Source organism: Rhinoderma darwinii, assembly GCF_050947455.1.
Source record: "Rhinoderma darwinii isolate aRhiDar2 chromosome 5 unlocalized genomic scaffold, aRhiDar2.hap1 SUPER_5_unloc_35, whole genome shotgun sequence".
NCBI classification, from domain to species: domain Eukaryota; kingdom Metazoa; phylum Chordata; class Amphibia; order Anura; family Rhinodermatidae; genus Rhinoderma; species Rhinoderma darwinii.
Window position 1 is genome coordinate 66,717 of NW_027461793.1, and position 17,946 is coordinate 84,662.

The 17,946-nt window shown below is 47.9% G+C and overlaps 12 non-coding genes across 12 annotated transcripts; all 12 read right to left on the bottom strand.

The window, feature by feature from the left end:
* Nucleotides 1-862: 862 nt before the first annotated feature.
* Nucleotides 863-1,053, bottom strand: LOC142691044 (U2 spliceosomal RNA). The gene has a single exon (XR_012859699.1). It is a non-coding gene; the product is annotated as a U2 spliceosomal RNA (small nuclear RNA).
* Nucleotides 1,054-2,341: 1,288 nt separating this feature from the next.
* LOC142691045 (U2 spliceosomal RNA) lies at nt 2,342-2,532 on the bottom strand. The gene has a single exon (XR_012859700.1). It is a non-coding gene; the product is annotated as a U2 spliceosomal RNA (small nuclear RNA).
* Nucleotides 2,533-3,812: 1,280 nt separating this feature from the next.
* LOC142691046 (U2 spliceosomal RNA) lies at nt 3,813-4,003 on the bottom strand. The gene has a single exon (XR_012859701.1). It is a non-coding gene; the product is annotated as a U2 spliceosomal RNA (small nuclear RNA).
* A 1,272-nt stretch (nt 4,004-5,275) lies between these two features.
* On the bottom strand, nt 5,276-5,466 carry LOC142691047 (U2 spliceosomal RNA). The gene has a single exon (XR_012859702.1). It is a non-coding gene; the product is annotated as a U2 spliceosomal RNA (small nuclear RNA).
* Nucleotides 5,467-6,746: 1,280 nt separating this feature from the next.
* LOC142691019 (U2 spliceosomal RNA) lies at nt 6,747-6,937 on the bottom strand. Its single transcript, XR_012859684.1, has one exon. It is a non-coding gene; the product is annotated as a U2 spliceosomal RNA (small nuclear RNA).
* Nucleotides 6,938-8,217: 1,280 nt separating this feature from the next.
* Nucleotides 8,218-8,408, bottom strand: LOC142691049 (U2 spliceosomal RNA). The gene has a single exon (XR_012859704.1). It is a non-coding gene; the product is annotated as a U2 spliceosomal RNA (small nuclear RNA).
* Nucleotides 8,409-9,696: 1,288 nt separating this feature from the next.
* On the bottom strand, nt 9,697-9,887 carry LOC142691050 (U2 spliceosomal RNA). The gene has a single exon (XR_012859705.1). It is a non-coding gene; the product is annotated as a U2 spliceosomal RNA (small nuclear RNA).
* Nucleotides 9,888-11,178: 1,291 nt separating this feature from the next.
* LOC142691052 (U2 spliceosomal RNA) lies at nt 11,179-11,369 on the bottom strand. Its single transcript, XR_012859706.1, has one exon. It is a non-coding gene; the product is annotated as a U2 spliceosomal RNA (small nuclear RNA).
* Nucleotides 11,370-12,653: 1,284 nt separating this feature from the next.
* On the bottom strand, nt 12,654-12,844 carry LOC142691053 (U2 spliceosomal RNA). The gene has a single exon (XR_012859707.1). It is a non-coding gene; the product is annotated as a U2 spliceosomal RNA (small nuclear RNA).
* Nucleotides 12,845-14,144: 1,300 nt separating this feature from the next.
* On the bottom strand, nt 14,145-14,335 carry LOC142691054 (U2 spliceosomal RNA). The gene has a single exon (XR_012859708.1). It is a non-coding gene; the product is annotated as a U2 spliceosomal RNA (small nuclear RNA).
* A 1,276-nt stretch (nt 14,336-15,611) lies between these two features.
* On the bottom strand, nt 15,612-15,802 carry LOC142691010 (U2 spliceosomal RNA). The gene has a single exon (XR_012859676.1). It is a non-coding gene; the product is annotated as a U2 spliceosomal RNA (small nuclear RNA).
* Nucleotides 15,803-17,082: 1,280 nt separating this feature from the next.
* Nucleotides 17,083-17,273, bottom strand: LOC142690702 (U2 spliceosomal RNA). Its single transcript, XR_012859397.1, has one exon. It is a non-coding gene; the product is annotated as a U2 spliceosomal RNA (small nuclear RNA).
* Between the last annotated feature and the right edge of the window lie 673 nt (nt 17,274-17,946).

Consider the following 17,946-nt stretch of genomic DNA (forward strand, 5'->3'; position numbering starts at 1 on the left):
GGCTCTGGAATCCTGAGGGCTCCACTATGACACGTGCAAAGTTCCGTCTGAACTTTATATAAGACGGTGAGGCTCAGTCAGTCACTCAGTGTTGCCTGAGAGGGCAACACTGCAACAGCCGGCCGCCAGGCTGTCTTTTTTTTGCACAGCTAGTTGCCTCCAGGAGGCCACAAGAGGGAGACAAGGGACTGCAAAATGGAAAATAGGCATCCACCAACTTTACAGACAACTTCTCCTTGCTCCTACAACCTCCATCCTTGCACAGTTTGTTATTCTTCTAGGTAACATAGTAACAAATCCAAATTGCTGCTCTCTTTGTAGGCAAGCAAGGCTTTGTTGCAACTGCAATTCTTACTTCTTCTTGAAATGTAGGGACGACAGTACATTCCATCACATCCATCTAGTGTACACAGGTAGGTCCATTGTGGCGGGCAGGCGAGCGGGCGGGCTGCTTTATTGGCTGTTTGCTGTTCCCCTACTCCACTCCACTATTTGACTGTTGTGCTGCATCAATCAATCAATCAATCAATCAATCAATCAATCAATCAGTGGCTGAATCAATCAGTGGCTGGCTCAGGTGCAGCTCTTTAACTTACCTAAAAGGGAGGGCGGAGAGAAGACAAGGAAGGTGAATGAGGTGTTCCAATGTGAAATGCCGGAAACACAGAAACACAGACGACACACAACAAGAGGTGGCAATCTATTCATTAATTGCATTTAATCAATGAGCTCATTATCACTCATGCATTGTCCAACAGGTGTTGAAATAATGGGATTAAAAGGGGAGATCCCTTCAGAAAGACAGAAACAATAGCAAAGACAAAAAACACTTTTGGAATCTGCTTTTAGTCAACACATAAGGAAAGGGTGCACCGGTCCTGGAAATACTGCAATACCAGGTCAATGCGTGGAGTGGACAGAGCAAGCTCTATTTCCATCTCCCTGTTCTAAAAATCCATTTAATATATGGTCCCCAGATAGGGGACGTATCAGATATTAAACTGATAAGAACAGATACTACACTTGATCTTAGCCAAAAGGCCGAGAAGCGATAACCCGAACGGGCCGCGCGTTGCCCGAGCCTGCCCGATACTGCTGTTCAGCCCTTGCAGCGATTCAGCCTACTTCTAGGCAATTCCATGGGGCCCTGCAGGCTCACACACTCACAGCTACACGGGAGGTGAATAAAGGCCGGAGAGGAAGCCAGACAGGATTTGCTTCTTTTGCTTGCACCACAATGCAGTGCTGAAAGAGGAGGAATCTACATAAAAACGCCTTCCTGGCAACGCCCAAATGCCCTGCTGCCATGCAGATAAACACTGGCAGCGGCAGCAAGTGCATGCCCACAGCCACCCCTTGTTCCTTCACACCTTGTATCAGCTGTAATCCAGTCCAGTCCAGTGCTGCCTGCTGAGCAGCACTGACCAACACTGCCTGGGCCCAGGCTTTTATCTCTGAGGCCCCATTATGATGTCAGAAAGCTGGCTCTGGAATCCTGAGGGCTCCACTATGACACGTGCAAAGTTCCGTCTGAACTTTATATAAGACGGTGAGGCTCAGTCAGTCACTCAGTGTTGCCTGAGAGGGCAACACTGCAACAGCCGGCCGCCAGGCTGTCTTTTTTTTGCACAGCTAGTTGCCTCCAGGAGGCCACAAGAGGGAGACAAGGGACTGCAAAATGGAAAATAGGCATCCACCAACTTTACAGACAACTTCTCCTTGCTCCTACAACCTCCATCCTTGCACAGTTTGTTATTCTTCTAGGTAACATAGTAACAAATCCAAATTGCTGCTCTCTTTGTAGGCAAGCAAGGCTTTGTTGCAACTGCAATTCTTACTTCTTCTTGAAATGTAGGGACGACAGTACATTCCATCACATCCATCTAGTGTACACAGGTAGGTCCATTGTGGCGGGCAGGCGAGCGGGCGGGCTGCTTTATTGGCTGTTTGCTGTTCCCCTACTCCACTCCACTATTTGACTGTTGTGCTGCATCAATCAATCAATCAATCAATCAATCAATCAATCAATCAATCAATCAATCAGTGGCTGGCTCAGGTGCAGCTCTTTAACTTACCTAAAAGGGAGGGCGGAGAGAAGACAAGGAAGGTGACTGAGGTGTTCCAATGTGAAATGCCGGAAACACAGAAACACAGACGACACACAACAAGAGGTGGCAATCTATTCATTAATTGCATTTAATCAATGAGCTCATTATCACTCATGCATTGTCCAACAGGTGTTGAAATAATGGGATTAAAAGGGGAGATCCCTTCAGAAAGACAGAAACAATAGCAAAGACAAAAAACACTTTTGGAATCTGCTTTTAGTCAACACATAAGGAAAGGGTGCACCGGTCCTGGAAATACTGCAATACCAGGTCAATGCGTGGAGTGGACAGAGCAAGCTCTATTTCCATCTCCCTGTTCTAAAAATCCATTTAATATATGGTCCCCAGATAGGGGACGTATCAGATATTAAACTGATAAGAACAGATACTACACTTGATCTTAGCCAAAAGGCCGAGAAGCGATAACCCAAACGGGCCGCGCGTTGCCCGAGCCTGCCCGATACTGCTGTTCAGCCCTTGCAGCGATTCAGCCTACTTCTAGGCAATTCCATGGGGCCCTGCAGGCTCACACACTCACAGCTACACGGGAGGTGAATAAAGGCCGGAGAGGAAGCCAGACAGGATTTGCTTCTTTTGCTTGCACCACAATGCAGTGCTGAAAGAGGAGGAATCTACATAAAAACGCCTTCCTGGCAACGCCCAAATGCCCTGCTGCCATGCAGATAAACACTGGCAGCGGCAGCAAGTGCATGCCCACAGCCACCCCTTGTTCCTTCACACCTTGTATCAGCTGTAATCCAGTCCAGTCCAGTGCTGCCTGCTAAGCAGCACTGACCAACACTGCCTGGGCCCAGGCTTTTATCTCTGAGGCCCCATTATGATGTCAGAAAGCTGGCTCTGGAATCCTGAGGGCTCCACTATGACACGTGCAAAGTTCCGTCTGAACTTTATATAAGACGGTGAGGCTCAGTCAGTCACTCAGTGTTGCCTGAGAGGGCAACACTGCAACAGCCGGCCGCCAGGCTGTCTTTTTTTTGCACAGCTAGTTGCCTCCAGGAGGCCACAAGAGGGAGACAAGGGACTGCAAAATGGAAAATAGGCATCCACCAACTTTACAGACAACTTCTCCTTGCTCCTACAACCTCCATCCTTGCACAGTTTGTTATTCTTCTAGGTAACATAGTAACAAATCCAAATTGCTGCTCTCTTTGTAGGCAAGCAAGGCTTTGTTGCAACTGCAATTCTTACTTCTTCTTGAAATGTAGGGACGACAGTACATTCCATCACATCCATCTAGTGTACACAGGTAGGTCCATTGTGGCGGGCAGGCGAGCGGGCGGGCTGCTTTATTGGCTGTTTGCTGTTCCCCTACTCCACTCCACTATTTGACTGTTGTGCTGCATCAATCAATCAATCAATCAATCAATCAATCAATCAATCAATCAGTGGCTGGCTCAGGTGCAGCTCTTTAACTTACCTAAAAGGGAGGGCGGAGAGAAGACAAGGAAGGTGAATGAGGTGTTCCAATGTGAAATGCCGGAAACACAGAAACACAGACGACACACAACAAGAGGTGGCAATCTATTCATTAATTGCATTTAATCAATGAGCTCATTATCACTCATGCATTGTCCAACAGGTGTTGAAATAATGGGATTAAAAGGGGAGATCCCTTCAGAAAGACAGAAACAATAGCAAAGACAAAAAACACTTTTGGAATCTGCTTTTAGTCAACACATAAGGAAAGGGTGCACCGGTCCTGGAAATACTGCAATACCAGGTCAATGCGTGGAGTGGACAGAGCAAGCTCTATTTCCATCTCCCTGTTCTAAAAATCCATTTAATATATGGTCCCCAGATAGGGGACGTATCAGATATTAAACTGATAAGAACAGATACTACACTTGATCTTAGCCAAAAGGCCGAGAAGCGATAACCCGAACGGGCCGCGCGTTGCCCGAGCCTGCCCGATACTGCTGTTCAGCCCTTGCAGCGATTCAGCCTACTTCTAGGCAATTCCATGGGGCCCTGCAGGCTCACACACTCACAGCTACACGGGAGGTGAATAAAGGCCGGAGAGGAAGCCAGACAGGATTTGCTTCTTTTGCTTGCACCACAATGCAGTGCTGAAAGAGGAGGAATCTACATAAAAACGCCTTCCTGGCAACGCCCAAATGCCCTGCTGCCATGCAGATAAACACTGGCAGCGGCAGCAAGTGCATGCCCACAGCCACCCCTTGTTCCTTCACACCTTGTATCAGCTGTAATCCAGTCCAGTCCAGTGCTGCCTGCTGAGCAGCACTGACCAACACTGCCTGGGCCCAGGCTTTTATCTCTGAGGCCCCATTATGATGTCAGAAAGCTGGCTCTGGAATCCTGAGGGCTCCACTATGACACGTGCAAAGTTCCGTCTGAACTTTATATAAGACGGTGAGGCTCAGTCAGTCACTCAGTGTTGCCTGAGAGGGCAACACTGCAACAGCCGGCCGCCAGGCTGTCTTTTTTTTGCACAGCTAGTTGCCTCCAGGAGGCCACAAGAGGGAGACAAGGGACTGCAAAATGGAAAATAGGCATCCACCAACTTTACAGACAACTTCTCCTTGCTCCTACAACCTCCATCCTTGCACAGTTTGTTATTCTTCTAGGTAACATAGTAACAAATCCAAATTGCTGCTCTCTTTGTAGGCAAGCAAGGCTTTGTTGCAACTGCAATTCTTACTTCTTCTTGAAATGTAGGGACGACAGTACATTCCATCACATCCATCTAGTGTACACAGGTAGGTCCATTGTGGCGGGCAGGCGAGCGGGCGGGCTGCTTTATTGGCTGTTTGCTGTTCCCCTACTCCACTCCACTATTTGACTGTTGTGCTGCATCAATCAATCAATCAATCAATCAATCAATCAATCAGTGGCTGGCTCAGGTGCAGCTCTTTAACTTACCTAAAAGGGAGGGCGGAGAGAAGACAAGGAAGGTGAATGAGGTGTTCCAATGTGAAATGCCGGAAACACAGAAACACAGACGACACACAACAAGAGGTGGCAATCTATTCATTAATTGCATTTAATCAATGAGCTCATTATCACTCATGCATTGTCCAACAGGTGTTGAAATAATGGGATTAAAAGGGGAGATCCCTTCAGAAAGACAGAAACAATAGCAAAGACAAAAAACACTTTTGGAATCTGCTTTTAGTCAACACATAAGGAAAGGGTGCACCGGTCCTGGAAATACTGCAATACCAGGTCAATGCGTGGAGTGGACAGAGCAAGCTCTATTTCCATCTCCCTGTTCTAAAAATCCATTTAATATATGGTCCCCAGATAGGGGACGTATCAGATATTAAACTGATAAGAACAGATACTACACTTGATCTTAGCCAAAAGGCCGAGAAGCGATAACCCGAACGGGCCGCGCGTTGCCCGAGCCTGCCCGATACTGCTGTTCAGCCCTTGCAGCGATTCAGCCTACTTCTAGGCAATTCCATGGGGCCCTGCAGGCTCACACACTCACAGCTACACGGGAGGTGAATAAAGGCCGGAGAGGAAGCCAGACAGGATTTGCTTCTTTTGCTTGCACCACAATGCAGTGCTGAAAGAGGAGGAATCTACATAAAAACGCCTTCCTGGCAACGCCCAAATGCCCTGCTGCCATGCAGATAAACACTGGCAGCGGCAGCAAGTGCATGCCCACAGCCACCCCTTGTTCCTTCACACCTTGTATCAGCTGTAATCCAGTCCAGTCCAGTGCTGCCTGCTGAGCAGCACTGACCAACACTGCCTGGGCCCAGGCTTTTATCTCTGAGGCCCCATTATGATGTCAGAAAGCTGGCTCTGGAATCCTGAGGGCTCCACTATGACACGTGCAAAGTTCCGTCTGAACTTTATATAAGACGGTGAGGCTCAGTCAGTCACTCAGTGTTGCCTGAGAGGGCAACACTGCAACAGCCGGCCGCCAGGCTGTCTTTTTTTTGCACAGCTAGTTGCCTCCAGGAGGCCACAAGAGGGAGACAAGGGACTGCAAAATGGAAAATAGGCATCCACCAACTTTACAGACAACTTCTCCTTGCTCCTACAACCTCCATCCTTGCACAGTTTGTTATTCTTCTAGGTAACATAGTAACAAATCCAAATTGCTGCTCTCTTTGTAGGCAAGCAAGGCTTTGTTGCAACTGCAATTCTTACTTCTTCTTGAAATGTAGGGACGACAGTACATTCCATCACATCCATCTAGTGTACACAGGTAGGTCCATTGTGGCGGGCAGGCGAGCGGGCGGGCTGCTTTATTGGCTGTTTGCTGTTCCCCTACTCCACTCCACTATTTGACTGTTGTGCTGCATCAATCAATCAATCAATCAATCAATCAATCAATCAATCAATCAGTGGCTGGCTCAGGTGCAGCTCTTTAACTTACCTAAAAGGGAGGGCGGAGAGAAGACAAGGAAGGTGAATGAGGTGTTCCAATGTGAAATGCCGGAAACACAAAAACACAGACGACACACAACAAGAGGTGGCAATCTATTCATTAATTGCATTTAATCAATGAGCTCATTATCACTCATGCATTGTCCAACAGGTGTTGAAATAATGGGATTAAAAGGGGAGATCCCTTCAGAAAGACAGAAACAATAGCAAAGACAAAAAACACTTTTGGAATCTGCTTTTAGTCAACACATAAGGAAAGGGTGCACCGGTCCTGGAAATACTGCAATACCAGGTCAATGCGTGGAGTGGACAGAGCAAGCTCTATTTCCATCTCCCTGTTCTAAAAATCCATTTAATATATGGTCCCCAGATACGGGACGTATCAGATATTAAACTGATAAGAACAGATACTACACTTGATCTTAGCCAAAAGGCCGAGAAGCGATAACCCGAACGGGCCGCGCGTTGCCCGAGCCTGCCCGATACTGCTGTTCAGCCCTTGCAGCGATTCAGCCTACTTCTAGGCAATTCCATGGGGCCCTGCAGGCTCACACACTCACAGCTACACGGGAGGTGAATAAAGGCCGGAGAGGAAGCCAGACAGGATTTGCTTCTTTTGCTTGCACCACAATGCAGTGCTGAAAGAGGAGGAATCTACATAAAAACGCCTTCCTGGCAACGCCCAAATGCCCTGCTGCCATGCAGATAAACACTGGCAGCGGCAGCAAGTGCATGCCCACAGCCACCCCTTGTTCCTTCACACCTTGTATCAGCTGTAATCCAGTCCAGTCCAGTGCTGCCTGCTGAGCAGCACTGACCAACACTGCCTGGGCCCAGGCTTTTATCTCTGAGGCCCCATTATGATGTCAGAAAGCTGGCTCTGGAATCCTGAGGGCTCCACTATGACACGTGCAAAGTTCCGTCTGAACTTTATATAAGACGGTGAGGCTCAGTCAGTCACTCAGTGTTGCCTGAGAGGGCAACACTGCAACAGCCGGCCGCCAGGCTGTCTTTTTTTTGCACAGCTAGTTGCCTCCAGGAGGCCACAAGAGGGAGACAAGGGACTGCAAAATGGAAAATAGGCATCCACCAACTTTACAGACAACTTCTCCTTGCTCCTACAACCTCCATCCTTGCACAGTTTGTTATTCTTCTAGGTAACATAGTAACAAATCCAAATTGCTGCTCTCTTTGTAGGCAAGCAAGGCTTTGTTGCAACTGCAATTCTTACTTCTTCTTGAAATGTAGGGACGACAGTACATTCCATCACATCCATCTAGTGTACACAGGTAGGTCCATTGTGGCGGGCAGGCGAGCGGGCGGGCTGCTTTATTGGCTGTTTGCTGTTCCCCTACTCCACTCCACTATTTGACTGTTGTGCTGCATCAATCAATCAATCAATCAATCAATCAATCAATCAATCAATCAGTGGCTGGCTCAGGTGCAGCTCTTTAACTTACCTAAAAGGGAGGGCGGAGAGAAGACAAGGAAGGTGAATGAGGTGTTCCAATGTGAAATGCCGGAAACACAGAAACACAGACGACACACAACAAGAGGTGGCAATCTATTCATTAATTGCATTTAATCAATGAGCTCATTATCACTCATGCATTGTCCAACAGGTGTTGAAATAATGGGATTAAAAGGGGAGATCCCTTCAGAAAGACAGAAACAATAGCAAAGACAAAAAACACTTTTGGAATCTGCTTTTAGTCAACACATAAGGAAAGGGTGCACCGGTCCTGGAAATACTGCAATACCAGGTCAATGCGTGGAGTGGACAGAGCAAGCTCTATTTCCATCTCCCTGTTCTAAAAATCCATTTAATATATGGTCCCCAGATAGGGGACGTATCAGATATTAAACTGATAAGAACAGATACTACACTTGATCTTAGCCAAAAGGCCGAGAAGCGATAACCCGAACGGGCCGCGCGTTGCCCGAGCCTGCCCGATACTGCTGTTCAGCCCTTGCAGCGATTCAGCCTACTTCTAGGCAATTCCATGGGGCCCTGCAGGCTCACACACTCACAGCTACACGGGAGGTGAATAAAGGCCGGAGAGGAAGCCAGACAGGATTTGCTTCTTTTGCTTGCACCACAATGCAGTGCTGAAAGAGGAGGAATCTACATAAAAACGCCTTCCTGGCAACGCCCAAATGCCCTGCTGCCATGCAGATAAACACTGGCAGCGGCAGCAAGTGCATGCCCACAGCCACCCCTTGTTCCTTCACACCTTGTATCAGCTGTAATCCAGTCCAGTCCAGTGCTGCCTGCTGAGCAGCACTGACCAACACTGCCTGGGCCCAGGCTTTTATCTCTGAGGCCCCATTATGATGTCAGAAAGCTGGCTCTGGAATCCTGAGGGCTCCACTATGACACGTGCAAAGTTCCGTCTGAACTTTATATAAGACGGTGAGGCTCAGTCAGTCACTCAGTGTTGCCTGAGAGGGCAACACTGCAACAGCCGGCCGCCAGGCTGTCTTTTTTTTGCACAGCTAGTTGCCTCCAGGAGGCCACAAGAGGGAGACAAGGGACTGCAAAATGGAAAATAGGCATCCACCAACTTTACAGACAACTTCTCCTTGCTCCTACAACCTCCATCCTTGCACAGTTTGTTATTCTTCTAGGTAACATAGTAACAAATCCAAATTGCTGCTCTCTTTGTAGGCAAGCAAGGCTTTGTTGCAACTGCAATTCTTACTTCTTCTTGAAATGTAGGGACGACAGTACATTCCATCACATCCATCTAGTGTACACAGGTAGGTCCATTGTGGCGGGCAGGCGAGCGGGCGGGCTGCTTTATTGGCTGTTTGCTGTTCCCCTACTCCACTCCACTATTTGACTGTTGTGCTGCATCAATCAATCAATCAATCAATCAATCAATCAATCAATCAATCAATCAATCAGTGGCTGGCTCAGGTGCAGCTCTTTAACTTACCTAAAAGGGAGGGCGGAGAGAAGACAAGGAAGGTGAATGAGGTGTTCCAATGTGAAATGCCGGAAACACAAAAACACAGACGACACACAACAAGAGGTGGCAATCTATTCATTAATTGCATTTAATCAATGAGCTCATTATCACTCATGCATTGTCCAACAGGTGTTGAAATAATGGGATTAAAAGGGGAGATCCCTTCAGAAAGACAGAAACAATAGCAAAGACAAAAAACACTTTTGGAATCTGCTTTTAGTCAACACATAAGGAAAGGGTGCACCGGTCCTGGAAATACTGCAATACCAGGTCAATGCGTGGAGTGGACAGAGCAAGCTCTATTTCCATCTCCCTGTTCTAAAAATCCATTTAATATATGGTCCCCAGATAGGGGACGTATCAGATATTAAACTGATAAGAACAGATACTACACTTGATCTTAGCCAAAAGGCCGAGAAGCGATAACCCGAACGGGCCGCGCGTTGCCCGAGCCTGCCCGATACTGCTGTTCAGCCCTTGCAGCGATTCAGCCTACTTCTAGGCAATTCCATGGGGCCCTGCAGGCTCACACACTCACAGCTACACGGGAGGTGAATAAAGGCCGGAGAGGAAGCCAGACAGGATTTGCTTCTTTTGCTTGCACCACAATGCAGTGCTGAAAGAGGAGGAATCTACATAAAAACGCCTTCCTGGCAACGCCCAAATGCCCTGCTGCCATGCAGATAAACACTGGCAGCGGCAGCAAGTGCATGCCCACAGCCACCCCTTGTTCCTTCACACCTTGTATCAGCTGTAATCCAGTCCAGTCCAGTGCTGCCTGCTGAGCAGCACTGACGCCCAGGCTTTTATCTCTGAGGCCCCATTATGATGTCAGAAAGCTGGCTCTGGAATCCTGAGGGCTCCACTATGACACGTGCAAAGTTCCGTCTGAACTTTATATAAGACGGTGAGGCTCAGTCAGTCACTCAGTGTTGCCTGAGAGGGCAACACTGCAACAGCCGGCCGCCAGGCTGTCTTTTTTTTGCACAGCTAGTTGCCTCCAGGAGGCCACAAGAGGGAGACAAGGGACTGCAAAATGGAAAATAGGCATCCACCAACTTTACAGACAACTTCTCCTTGCTCCTACAACCTCCATCCTTGCACAGTTTGTTATTCTTCTAGGTAACATAGTAACAAATCCAAATTGCTGCTCTCTTTGTAGGCAAGCAAGGCTTTGTTGCAACTGCAATTCTTACTTCTTCTTGAAATGTAGGGACGACAGTACATTCCATCACATCCATCTAGTGTACACAGGTAGGTCCATTGTGGCGGGCAGGCGAGCGGGCGGGCTGCTTTATTGGCTGTTTGCTGTTCCCCTACTCCACTCCACTATTTGACTGTTGTGCTGCATCAATCAATCAATCAATCAATCAATCAATCAATCAATCAATCAATCAATCAATCAATCAATCAATCAGTGGCTGGCTCAGGTGCAGCTCTTTAACTTACCTAAAAGGGAGGGCGGAGAGAAGACAAGGAAGGTGAATGAGGTGTTCCAATGTGAAATGCCGGAAACACAGAAACACAGACGACACACAACAAGAGGTGGCAATCTATTCATTAATTGCATTTAATCAATGAGCTCATTATCACTCATGCATTGTCCAACAGGTGTTGAAATAATGGGATTAAAAGGGGAGATCCCTTCAGAAAGACAGAAACAATAGCAAAGACAAAAAACACTTTTGGAATCTGCTTTTAGTCAACACATAAGGAAAGGGTGCACCGGTCCTGGAAATACTGCAATACCAGGTCAATGCGTGGAGTGGACAGAGCAAGCTCTATTTCCATCTCCCTGTTCTAAAAATCCATTTAATATATGGTCCCCAGATAGGGGACGTATCAGATATTAAACTGATAAGAACAGATACTACACTTGATCTTAGCCAAAAGGCCGAGAAGCGATAACCCGAACGGGCCGCGCGTTGCCCGAGCCTGCCCGATACTGCTGTTCAGCCCTTGCAGCGATTCAGCCTACTTCTAGGCAATTCCATGGGGCCCTGCAGGCTCACACACTCACAGCTACACGGGAGGTGAATAAAGGCCGGAGAGGAAGCCAGACAGGATTTGCTTCTTTTGCTTGCACCACAATGCAGTGCTGAAAGAGGAGGAATCTACATAAAAACGCCTTCCTGGCAACGCCCAAATGCCCTGCTGCCATGCAGATAAACACTGGCAGCGGCAGCAAGTGCATGCCCACAGCCACCCCTTGTTCCTTCACACCTTGTATCAGCTGTAATCCAGTCCAGTCCAGTGCTGCCTGCTGAGCAGCACTGACCAACACTGCCTGGGCCCAGGCTTTTATCTCTGAGGCCCCATTATGATGTCAGAAAGCTGGCTCTGGAATCCTGAGGGCTCCACTATGACACGTGCAAAGTTCCGTCTGAACTTTATATAAGACGGTGAGGCTCAGTCAGTCACTCAGTGTTGCCTGAGAGGGCAACACTGCAACAGCCGGCCGCCAGGCTGTCTTTTTTTTGCACAGCTAGTTGCCTCCAGGAGGCCACAAGAGGGAGACAAGGGACTGCAAAATGGAAAATAGGCATCCACCAACTTTACAGACAACTTCTCCTTGCTCCTACAACCTCCATCCTTGCACAGTTTGTTATTCTTCTAGGTAACATAGTAACAAATCCAAATTGCTGCTCTCTTTGTAGGCAAGCAAGGCTTTGTTGCAACTGCAATTCTTACTTCTTCTTGAAATGTAGGGACGACAGTACATTCCATCACATCCATCTAGTGTACACAGGTAGGTCCATTGTGGCGGGCAGGCGAGCGGGCGGGCTGCTTTATTGGCTGTTTGCTGTTCCCCTACTCCACTCCACTATTTGACTGTTGTGCTGCATCAATCAATCAATCAATCAATCAATCAATCAATCAATCAATCAATCAGTGGCTGGCTCAGGTGCAGCTCTTTAACTTACCTAAAAGGGAGGGCGGAGAGAAGACAAGGAAGGTGAATGAGGTGTTCCAATGTGAAATGCCGGAAACACAGAAACACAGACGACACACAACAAGAGGTGGCAATCTATTCATTAATTGCATTTAATCAATGAGCTCATTATCACTCATGCATTGTCCAACAGGTGTTGAAATAATGGGATTAAAAGGGGAGATCCCTTCAGAAAGACAGAAACAATAGCAAAGACAAAAAACACTTTTGGAATCTGCTTTTAGTCAACACATAAGGAAAGGGTGCACCGGTCCTGGAAATACTGCAATACCAGGTCAATGCGTGGAGTGGACAGAGCAAGCTCTATTTCCATCTCCCTGTTCTAAAAATCCATTTAATATATGGTCCCCAGATAGGGGACGTATCAGATATTAAACTGATAAGAACAGATACTACACTTGATCTTAGCCAAAAGGCCGAGAAGCGATAACCCGAACGGGCCGCGCGTTGCCCGAGCCTGCCCGATACTGCTGTTCAGCCCTTGCAGCGATTCAGCCTACTTCTAGGCAATTCCATGGGGCCCTGCAGGCTCACACACTCACAGCTACACGGGAGGTGAATAAAGGCCGGAGAGGAAGCCAGACAGGATTTGCTTCTTTTGCTTGCACCACAATGCAGTGCTGAAAGAGGAGGAATCTACATAAAAACGCCTTCCTGGCAACGCCCAAATGCCCTGCTGCCATGCAGATAAACACTGGCAGCGGCAGCAAGTGCATGCCCACAGCCACCCCTTGTTCCTTCACACCTTGTATCAGCTGTAATCCAGTCCAGTCCAGTGCTGCCTGCTGAGCAGCACTGACCAACACTGCCTGGGCCCAGGCTTTTATCTCTGAGGCCCCATTATGATGTCAGAAAGCTGGCTCTGGAATCCTGAGGGCTCCACTATGACACGTGCAAAGTTCCGTCTGAACTTTATATAAGACGGTGAGGCTCAGTCAGTCACTCAGTGTTGCCTGAGAGGGCAACACTGCAACAGCCGGCCGCCAGGCTGTCTTTTTTTTGCACAGCTAGTTGCCTCCAGGAGGCCACAAGAGGGAGACAAGGGACTGCAAAATGGAAAATAGGCATCCACCAACTTTACAGACAACTTCTCCTTGCTCCTACAACCTCCATCCTTGCACAGTTTGTTATTCTTCTAGGTAACATAGTAACAAATCCAAATTGCTGCTCTCTTTGTAGGCAAGCAAGGCTTTGTTGCAACTGCAATTCTTACTTCTTCTTGAAATGTAGGGACGACAGTACATTCCATCACATCCATCTAGTGTACACAGGTAGGTCCATTGTGGCGGGCAGGCGAGCGGGCGGGCTGCTTTATTGGCTGTTTGCTGTTCCCCTACTCCACTCCACTATTTGACTGTTGTGCTGCATCAATCAATCAATCAATCAATCAATCAATCAATCAATCAATCAATCAATCAATCAATCAATCAGTGGCTGGCTCAGGTGCAGCTCTTTAACTTACCTAAAAGGGAGGGCGGAGAGAAGACAAGGAAGGTGAATGAGGTGTTCCAATGTGAAATGCCGGAAACACAGAAACACAGACGACACACAACAAGAGGTGGCAATCTATTCATTAATTGCATTTAATCAATGAGCTCATTATCACTCATGCATTGTCCAACAGGTGTTGAAATAATGGGATTAAAAGGGGAGATCCCTTCAGAAAGACAGAAACAATAGCAAAGACAAAAAACACTTTTGGAATCTGCTTTTAGTCAACACATAAGGAAAGGGTGCACCGGTCCTGGAAATACTGCAATACCAGGTCAATGCGTGGAGTGGACAGAGCAAGCTCTATTTCCATCTCCCTGTTCTAAAAATCCATTTAATATATGGTCCCCAGATAGGGGACGTATCAGATATTAAACTGATAAGAACAGATACTACACTTGATCTTAGCCAAAAGGCCGAGAAGCGATAACCCGAACGGGCCGCGCGTTGCCCGAGCCTGCCCGATACTGCTGTTCAGCCCTTGCAGCGATTCAGCCTACTTCTAGGCAATTCCATGGGGCCCTGCAGGCTCACACACTCACAGCTACACGGGAGGTGAATAAAGGCCGGAGAGGAAGCCAGACAGGATTTGCTTCTTTTGCTTGCACCACAATGCAGTGCTGAAAGAGGAGGAATCTACATAAAAACGCCTTCCTGGCAACGCCCAAATGCCCTGCTGCCATGCAGATAAACACTGGCAGCGGCAGCAAGTGCATGCCCACAGCCACCCCTTGTTCCTTCACACCTTGTATCAGCTGTAATCCAGTCCAGTCCAGTGCTGCCTGCTGAGCAGCACTGACCAACACTGCCTGGGCCCAGGCTTTTATCTCTGAGGCCCCATTATGATGTCAGAAAGCTGGCTCTGGAATCCTGAGGGCTCCACTATGACACGTGCAAAGTTCCGTCTGAACTTTATATAAGACGGTGAGGCTCAGTCAGTCACTCAGTGTTGCCTGAGAGGGCAACACTGCAACAGCCGGCCGCCAGGCTGTCTTTTTTTTGCACAGCTAGTTGCCTCCAGGAGGCCACAAGAGGGAGACAAGGGACTGCAAAATGGAAAATAGGCATCCACCAACTTTACAGACAACTTCTCCTTGCTCCTACAACCTCCATCCTTGCACAGTTTGTTATTCTTCTAGGTAACATAGTAACAAATCCAAATTGCTGCTCTCTTTGTAGGCAAGCAAGGCTTTGTTGCAACTGCAATTCTTACTTCTTCTTGAAATGTAGGGACGACAGTACATTCCATCACATCCATCTAGTGTACACAGGTAGGTCCATTGTGGCGGGCAGGCGAGCGGGCGGGCTGCTTTATTGGCTGTTTGCTGTTCCCCTACTCCACTCCACTATTTGACTGTTGTGCTGCATCAATCAATCAATCAATCAATCAATCAATCAATCAATCAGTGGCTGGCTCAGGTGCAGCTCTTTAACTTACCTAAAAGGGAGGGCGGAGAGAAGACAAGGAAGGTGAATGAGGTGTTCCAATGTGAAATGCCGGAAACACAGAAACACAGACGACACACAACAAGAGGTGGCAATCTATTCATTAATTGCATTTAATCAATGAGCTCATTATCACTCATGCATTTTCCAACAGGTGTTGAAATAATGGGATTAAAAGGGGAGATCCCTTCAGAAAGACAGAAACAATAGCAAAGACAAAAAACACTTTTGGAATCTGCTTTTAGTCAACACATAAGGAAAGGGTGCACCGGTCCTGGAAATACTGCAATACCAGGTCAATGCGTGGAGTGGACAGAGCAAGCTCTATTTCCATCTCCCTGTTCTAAAAATCCATTGAATATATGGTCCCCAGATAGGGGACGTATCAGATATTAAACTGATAAGAACAGATACTACACTTGATCTTAGCCAAAAGGCCGAGAAGCGATAACCCGAACGGGCCGCGCGTTGCCCGAGCCTGCCCGATACTGCTGTTCAGCCCTTGCAGCGATTCAGCCTACTTCTAGGCTATTCCATGGGGCCCTGCAGGCTCACACACTCACAGCTACACGGGAGGTGAATAAAGGCCGGAGAGGAAGCCAGACAGGATTTGCTTCTTTTGCTTGCACCACAATGCAGTGCTGAAAGAGGAGGAATCTACATAAAAACGCCTTCCTGGCAACGCCCAAATGCCCTGCTGCCATGCAGATAAACACTGGCAGCGGCAGCAAGTGCATGCCCACAGCCACCCCTTGTTCCTTCACACCTTGTATCAGCTGTAATCCAGTCCAGTCCAGTGCTGCCTGCTGAGCAGCACTGACCAACACTGCCTGGGCCCAGGCTTTTATCTCTGAGGCCCCATTATGATGTCAGAAAGCTGGCTCTGGAATCCTGAGGGCTCCACTATGACACGTGCAAAGTTCCGTCTGAACTTTATATAAGACGGTGAGGCTCAGTCAGTCACTCAGTGTTGCCTGAGAGGGCAACACTGCAACAGCCGGCCGCCAGGCTGTCTTTTTTTTGCACAGCTAGTTGCCTCCAGGAGGCCACAAGAGGGAGACAAGGGACTGCAAAATGGAAAATAGGCATCCACCAACTTTACAGACAACTTCTCCTTGCTCCTACAACCTCCATCCTTGCACAGTTTGTTATTCTTCTAGGTAACATAGTAACAAATCCAAATTGCTGCTCTCTTTGTAGGCAAGCAAGGCTTTGTTGCAACTGCAATTCTTACTTCTTCTTGAAATGTAGGGACGACAGTACATTCCATCACATCCATCTAGTGTACACAGGTAGGTCCATTGTGGCGGGCAGGCGAGCGGGCGGGCTGCTTTATTGGCTGTTTGCTGTTCCCCTACTCCACTCCACTATTTGACTGTTGTGCTGCATCAATCAATCAATCAATCAATCAATCAATCAATCAATCAATCAGTGGCTGGCTCAGGTGCAGCTCTTTAACTTACCTAAAAGGGAGGGCGGAGAGAAGACAAGGAAGGTGAATGAGGTGTTCCAATGTGAAATGCCGGAAACACAGAAACACAGACGACACACAACAAGAGGTGGCAATCTATTCATTAATTGCATTTAATCAATGAGCTCATTATCACTCATGCATTGTCCAACAGGTGTTGAAATAATGGGATTAAAAGGGGAGATCCCTTCAGAAAGACAGAAACAATAGCAAAGACAAAAAACACTTTTGGAATCTGCTTTTAGTCAACACATAAGGAAAGGGTGCACCGGTCCTGGAAATACTGCAATACCAGGTCAATGCGTGGAGTGGACAGAGCAAGCTCTATTTCCATCTCCCTGTTCTAAAAATCCATTTAATATATGGTCCCCAGATAGGGGACGTATCAGATATTAAACTGATAAGAACAGATACTACACTTGATCTTAGCCAAAAGGCCGAGAAGCGATAACCCGAACGGGCCGCGCGTTGCCCGAGCCTGCCCGATACTGCTGTTCAGCCCTTGCAGCGATTCAGCCTACTTCTAGGCAATTCCATGGGGCCCTGCAGGCTCACACACTCACAGCTACACGGGAGGTGAATAAAGGCCGGAGAGGAAGCCAGACAGGATTTGCTTCTTTTGCTTGCACCACAATGCAGTGCTGAAAGAGGAGGAATCTACATAAAAACGCCTTCCTGGCAACGCCCAAATGCCCTGCTGCCATGCAGATAAACACTGGCAGCGGCAGCAAGTGCATGCCCACAGCCACCCCTTGTTCCTTCACACCTTGTATCAGCTGTAATCCAGTCCAGTCCAGTGCTGCCTGCTGAGCAGCACTGACCAACACTGCCTGGGCCCAGGCTTTTATCTCTGAGGCCCCATTATGATGTCAGAAAGCTGGCTCTGGAATCCTGAGGGCTCCACTATGACACGTGCAAAGTTCCGTCTGAACTTTATATAAGACGGTGAGGCTCAGTCAGTCACTCAGTGTTGCCTGAGAGGGCAACACTGCAACAGCCGGCCGCCAGGCTGTCTTTTTTTTGCACAGCTAGTTGCCTCCAGGAGGCCACAAGAGGGAGACAAGGGACTGCAAAATGGAAAATAGGCATCCACCAACTTTACAGACAACTTCTCCTTGCTCC